Genomic DNA, 7,130 nt, shown 5'->3' with positions numbered 1-7,130 from the left:
CCAACATTTAAAGATTGGGTAGAAGAAGAGTAAAGGAGACAGGCAAGGAGTAGGCAATGGTATACAATGAAAACCAAGACTGAAGAGTGTCACAGAAGTCAATATAGGAGGGAGTTCCAAAATGGTAGGAGTGATTGACTATGTGCAGTGCTACTATGGAATCAACTGAAATGAGGGCAGAAATGTGCTCATAGGATTTGGTACATGGAGATTACAGGTGACCTACGCAAGAGTAATTGCTGTGTGGTACTGGAGGTGAAACTCAGATTGTAGTGAGTAAAGAGTAAGTGGAAAATGAGTAAGTGGACATAACGTTTGTAGAAAACCCTTAAACAAATGAAAAAGTACAGAGAAATGGAGCAGCATCTGTAGGGTTATGAGAGTTCAAAAGGGGTGTGCTATTGTTTTTAATGAGAGATACTAGAAGGTGTTTGTATGAGCTTAAGGAAAGAATCCAGTATACAAGAGTGCCATGATCCAAACATGTAAAGTGCTTGGAATTACATTTAAGAAGTAAACTGCATATTAAATATTAACATTACTCCATCAATTAGAGATTAAGTGGGCAATTGTGCTTTTAGACCCTGTAATAGATAGAATGTTTTTGTCTCCCCTCCAGATTCGTATGTTGAAGTATTAATCCCCAAGGTTAAGATTTTTTTTTTTCAGAATTCCTTCAATTTTAATTGTGGGGATAAAAATCTGACAGCCACTGAAGATAGAATACAGTTACTGGGAATAATCACAATGCTGTTCTCTTTTATAAAGTGGATATGATAAGCATTATTTATTTAATTAATGCACATCACCAAAAATTGTCCTTATTCCTTGATTGTCTCTTTTTTTACCAGTCTCTTGTTGAAGTGGCCTCATTGTCTAGGGTAATACTTGAGGTTTGTTGTCTCACAGCCACGGAGATCAAGGATGCGGACACACAATGAGTGAGGTTAAGAGCGGAAATTTAATTGGGAAAAGAAAGAGAATAGCTCTCTGCTACAGAGAGGGATCCTGAAAAAATAAGTTGCTGGTCTACAGCAAAATGTAGAGGGTTTTATAGATGAGCTGACAGGGAGGTGGTGTCTGATTTACATAGGGTGCAAAAACCCTGTTAGGACCAGGTGTGCTATTTGCATAGGGCACGAATCTCTGGCCACCCCCACCTCAATCTTTATTATGCAAGTGGGTTCTCTGTCTGAGCTGTGCCATATTGCCCATTTCTTTCTTACTGTACACGTGTTAACAAAAAAGGGAAGATGGAGCTTCCATGGTGCACGTGCCTGTCCCCCACGTAGCCCTTTCCTATTGGTACAGCTGCTGGCATTCCCCTGTGCAAGCTTCCAGTTTGCGTATCTATATTTGCAGCTTGATTTTTCAGGCTGCTCTTTGTTGGAAAAGAAATGATTTTTTGGGCTGCTTATTGTTTGAAGGGAAGCTCTGCTGAGGACTCGTTTGCCCTCACTATCTGCCTAAATAATTTCTTTCTACCTAAATCTGCCTAAATAATTTCTTTCTGCCTCCTATATCATCGCTCTTCAAAGAGAGGATACCTGGTCTCCACACTGGCCCATATGATGCTGCCACTGGTCAGATCTCGGACTATACTAGGCAGCTCAGAGACCTCTGCTGTTATCTGCCACATTGCATCTCAGTCTCTCAGAGTTGCAGTGTGGGGGGCCTTGTTCATTGTGTTAAAGTCAATGGTGACACTGAAAGCCACACCAATCTCATCAGTCCTGACATAGCATCTTCCAGTTGACCCAGAGGAATCATCTACTTTGTGAGACAACCTGTGCCTGGTCAGGGCTTCCAGTAATTCCTTGACAAATGGCAGGAACTCCTGGTTTTGGCTCAGTGAGAGGGCATAACATTTGAATAGAGTGACTACAGCAGGGAAACTGAGGAATGTTCTCTGTTCATCTCCTTCTCTTACATGGAATATATGTTCATGATCCTGCCCAGGCTGAAGGAGGGTTCAGTTACATTCAGAATAACTTCTTCCACATAGAGTGTTTTCTGGACTCTCATCATGTTTGGCCACATCTTTTGTTAACTGAAATGTTTTCCCTTCAGTTTCAATTGTAAATTCCCCTTTCTCATTCAATAGCATCTCAATTTCTGTAATGTAACATTCATCACAAATGGCGGGATACTCCATTACCAGTTTTGCATCCTTCTTATATACCTTACCAACTGCTCCCTTATTGGGTGTTAGGTAGACTGCTTCATATTCCTTCCTTGTGAATTGAGACTCTGCACTCAAACGAATGTCTTGGTTATTTACATAGTTTGGATACTAACCTATTAATTGTCATACACATTGCAAATATCTTTTTCTGGTCTCTCACTCCTGTGTTAATTTTATGTTTTGCGCTCGCTTTGGCAGCACATATACTAAAATTAGAACGATACAGAGAAGATTAGCATGGCTCCTGTCTGTGCAAGGATGACATGCAAATTCATGAAGTGTTATCTCTATGTTTTATTTTGTCATTCTAACATTTTCTTTTTGTCATTAGTCAAATATATCAAACCTTTTCTTTATTTTAATATTTTTAGGCATATTCTGTTCAAAAACTTTTTCTTTATGTGTTTGATTTTTTATGACTTCCTCTCCCAATGTCATGAAGATATTTTCCCCTAATTTAAAATCTTTTCTAAATGTTTAGAAAGTTTGCTTTTCAGATTAATGTTTTTAATTTATATGGAATTCATTTTTTTTTTGCATATGGCTTGATACAAGGATGTACCCACTTTTATTAACTTCCAAATGGATAGCCAAGTGTCCCACACCATTGACTGACTAGTCTTTCCTTTTCCCACTGATTAGTGACACTGCCAAATCTCCATATGTGTGTAGTTTGGATATTGGTTCATTTGTCTATTGCCATGCCAATATGACAGTGTTTTAACTATTGTGATTTAAAATAAGTCTTGATACTTAGTCAGGCAAATCCTTCTCCTTGTTTATCTTCACAATATTCATGTTTCTTCTTGTTCCCTTATTCTTCTATGTGAATTTTAGAACTAGCCTGTTAATGCCATGAAGAAAACCTTTGGAATAATATTTATGTGATATACAATGTTTTAATCCCTTCATTTTAAATCTTTCTGTGTCCTTACTTTCAGGCATGTCCTTTGTAAACAGCATCTATGGGATAGAAAGCAGTACAATCTAATAGTTTGTCTTTTCAGAGGAAAGTTATGTTTATTAACATTTGTTGAGGTATATTTGTGCTGCTTTAAAAAATCATTTTACCTTGTGTTTTCTATTTCTTTGCCTTCTCCCCTTCCCTTTTTTTCTTCCTCCGTTTCTGCCATCTGTATGATTAATCGCATTTTACTTATTTCGTTTTTTGCTTCTCTGTAGAAATTTTACATTCTATTTCTATTCTTTTAGTAGTTGCCTTATGCTTTAACATATATACATTGCAAAGACATATAAATCAATGTCTTTAATCTCTTTTTAAACAGTAAAAGATTCTTAGCTTCATTCCATCTTTATTTCCAAGTTTTGGTTCCTTAGTTTGAACTGTTTTTCATCACCTCCACCAACATTGGTCAATATTATTTTTTAAATACCAATACTTAACTTTACTCATGTTTGCCAATTTTTTTCTTTTCCTTGCTTCTTTACTTCACCTCTTTACATCTGGGTTTTGGGTTCTTTTAGCTGAACTATATTCTTTAGAAGCAGTTTAAGTGAGGACTTAGAAACTCAGTTTTTTTTTTTTTTTCCCCTGAAGATATATTTACTTTGCCCTCATTTTTTTTTTCATGAGAATTTAGTTGAGTGTAGAAATAGAGATGGCCAAATATTTTTCCTTAGCTCTTTGCAGAAATTGTTCCATTGTTTTCTGGTATCTGTGATAACGAATGGGGAGACTTTTTGATGTAATGGTCATTCTTTTTGAGTAATCTCCTTTCTCTAGGTGATATGGATATTTTCTGTTTGCATTTCATATTTTGTTACTTCCCTATAGTATATGTAGGAGAATTTTGTTGTTCTTTTCAGTGCTAGGAATAATCTTTTAATGTGAGAATTTAAGTCATTCTTAAGTTCTGAAAAATTTATTATTCGATTTCTATTTCAATATTGCTTTCCCCCTCACATTCTGTGTTCTCCTACAATTTCTTTTAGACTCATTTGGGCCTGTCTCTCTCTCTACTTCAGTTCTCTTAACTCTTTTTTCTGTTTTTTTTTTTCTTTCTTTTCTTTCTTTCTTTCTTTCTTTCTTTCTTTCTTTCTTTCTTTCTTTCTTTCTTTCTTTCTTTCTTTCTTTCTTTCTTTCTTTCTTTCTTTCTTTCTTTCTTTCTTCTTTCTTCATTCTTCTTTCTTAGATAAGGTCTTGCTCCATCATCCAGGTTGGAGTGTAGTGGCATGATCACAACTCACTGCAGCCTTGGTATCCCAGGCTCAAGAGATCCTCCCACCTCAGTCTCCTGAGTAGCTGGGACTATAGGCACATGTCATCATGCCCGGCTAATTTTTAAAATTTTATTGTAGAGATGGGATCTTGTTATGTTGCTCAGGCTGCTCTCAACCTCCTGAACTCAAGCAATCCTCCTGCCTTGGCCTCCCAAAGTGATAGGATTACAGGCATGAGCCACCATGCAGGTCTTAACTTTTGTATTTTCCATTTTATTGCCACATATAATGCATTCTAACATCTTTATCAGCTCCATTTTCTAAATCATTAATTATTTCCTCAGCTATGAATAATCTGTTTTTGGCCCAACCATTAAATATGAAGGTTTGTGTGTACTTATTTCAGTGACTATGTGTTCATTATCAACATTTCTATTTGGTTAAAAAAATGTTTTTAATTCTTAAAAAAATTAAAACAATAATTTAAAATGTTTTAATAATGCATGGTGTTTATGCTTCTTCTCTCTTTAAATATAAAAACATTTATTTAACATTTTTATACTGATTTATTTGCCATTTTCTATTGCAAATTCCTACTATTTGTTGCATCTTCTGACTTTCTTTTATGTGGTTTATTAACTCATGTGGTTCAAAATTATTTTCTGTAGTAAACTCATTCTTCGTGGAAGTTGAGTCTCCATGACTTGAGATATATCTTCTTCTTTATAGGATGATTTGAGTTTGCTTCTTCTAAATCTCAGTGGATTTTTACCAATTCTGGATCTTGTTTTTGTGATAATTTCTTGGCTTCAAGTGTCCCACCAGTTGGAGTGTGTCAATTTAAGGCCAATGATTTCTTATGAGTCTAAACTTTTAGCCATGACACCTGATGGGTAGCTTTCTTACTATGTATCCCGGCCAATAGAGGAGTATTTTGAGTCCAATGTTATGGTCTGATGGCATTTGTCATCACTAGCTTTTAGTAGGGATTCAAGTTCAGCACCTTGTCATGTAGGAACCTGAAGTATAGGAACGCCTCCTGTCCCTACGGTTTTTGCCAGTTTCTGATCCTTGTGATCCAAAGTTCTGATCCAAAGTTCTTAGGCTTTGTCTGCTGTTCCCTACCCTGACTTTGATTTCCTGCTCTATTCCTGGGACCTGAGAGTTTTCTTTTTTTTCTTTCTTTTTTTTTTTTTTTTTTTTTGAGATGGAGTCTCGCTCTGTCACCCAGGCTGGAGTGCAGTGGCTGGATCTCAGCTCACTGCAAGCTTCGCCTCCTGGGTTTACGCCATTCTCCTGCCTCAGCCTCCTGAGTAGCTGGGACTATAGGCACCCGCCACCTCGCCCGGCTAGTTTTTTGTATTTTTTAGTAGAGACGGGATTTCACCATGTTAGCCAGGATGGTCTTGATCTCCTGACCTCGTGATCCACCCGTCCCGGCCTCCCAAAGTGCTGGGATTACAGGCTTGAGCCACCGCGCCCATCCGAGAATTTTCTTTTATTATTGTTATTACTGTTATTTTTGAGACAAGGTCTCACTCTGTTGCTCAGGCTGGAGTGCAGTGGTGTGATCATGGCTCACTGCAACCTTGACCTCCCCAGGCTCAGGTGATCCTCCTACCTCTGCCTCACAAGTAGTTGGGACTGCACACACACATACCACCATACCTGGCTAATTTTTTTTTTTTTTAATATTTTTTGTAAAGATGGGGTCTGACCATGTTGAGCAGGCTGGTCTCAAACTCATAGGTTCAAGCCATCTGCCTGCCTCAGCCTCCCAAAGTGCTAGGATTACAGATGTGAGCCACTGTGCCTGGCTTCTTTTATTATTCATGAGTTTGGTTACATATTTAATTTTTTCTTTTTGTTGTATTTTCTCCACTGTTTCTATGTTTATCATGTGGAGGGACAGTCTTTCCACATTAGCTAAGCTTGCCAGATTATCAGAAGTCACCAGAAGTCGCTCTTTTTTTTTTTTCTCTAGTTTTAGAAGAGATTTTTATTCCCCAGCTAGTTCAGAGAAGAATTCTCAAGTCCCCAGTGGCACAAAAGATGGCAGAAAAATAGCTTAAAACCTTTTCTTCTTTTTTCCCATCCATCTATCGCACCCACCCACATGTTTCCTGACACCCACGGTGGGTCAGACAGCATGCAGATAAATGAGACGTGGTCCCCAAGAAGGTGCCTCCAGGCTCTCCAGGACAAGGACCACAACAAAACTGCATCCCAGAGTGATCCTGCCCTGGAAAGGGAGCTCGAGGAGGCAGAAGTGTTAGTACATCTCTCTGGCTGCAGATGTCCCAGGGACTTCGTTCAGCCTGGGCACCGGCAATCGGGGGCGCCCTCCTCAAATCTGGCCAGGGACACGCTGTGATGTGACACTTTTCCCAGACACCCATCTTCCCACCATCTTCAGAGGGCGTGACCCCTCTCTCCCCACTCGGTCCCCTCAGAAACAGACTCTATCTCTCGTTTGTGCTATCTCAGTCCTCATCCCCACCCCCCTGCTCTAAGCTCTCAGGGGCCCACAGATCAGATGGCTTCCCCGGCCAGCACTGTTTCCCCTCTATATGTCCTGTGGCCAGAGCTGCAGGTGGGCGTGCACGGCAGGTGCACAACATGAGCACAGCAGGCATACACGCTGACCCCATGCCACTCAGCTTTCAGGCGCACTCGTGCCGGTGGCTGCTCCTGGCTGACAGCTTCCTGGCGCACTGGGCTGTGGCCTCTGGCTTCGAGCTCATCTCTCCAAGAGCCACCCTGG

The 7,130-nt window shown here is 39.5% G+C and overlaps 1 non-coding gene and 1 pseudogene across 1 annotated transcript; one reads left to right on the top strand and one right to left on the bottom strand.

The window, feature by feature from the left end:
* Window positions 1-1,522: 1,522 nt before the first annotated feature.
* On the bottom strand, window positions 1,523-6,765 carry LOC104657604 (annotated as a pseudogene).
* On the top strand, window positions 2,368-2,478 carry LOC115895112. The gene has a single exon (XR_004055303.1). It is a non-coding gene; the product is annotated as a U6 spliceosomal RNA (small nuclear RNA).
* Window positions 6,766-7,130: the final 365 nt, after the last annotated feature.

This window comes from Rhinopithecus roxellana, chromosome 19 (genome assembly GCF_007565055.1).
Source record: "Rhinopithecus roxellana isolate Shanxi Qingling chromosome 19, ASM756505v1, whole genome shotgun sequence".
In the NCBI taxonomy this organism is placed as follows: Eukaryota; Metazoa; Chordata; class Mammalia; order Primates; family Cercopithecidae; genus Rhinopithecus; species Rhinopithecus roxellana.
This window is presented reverse-complemented; position numbering and strand designations above follow the sequence as displayed.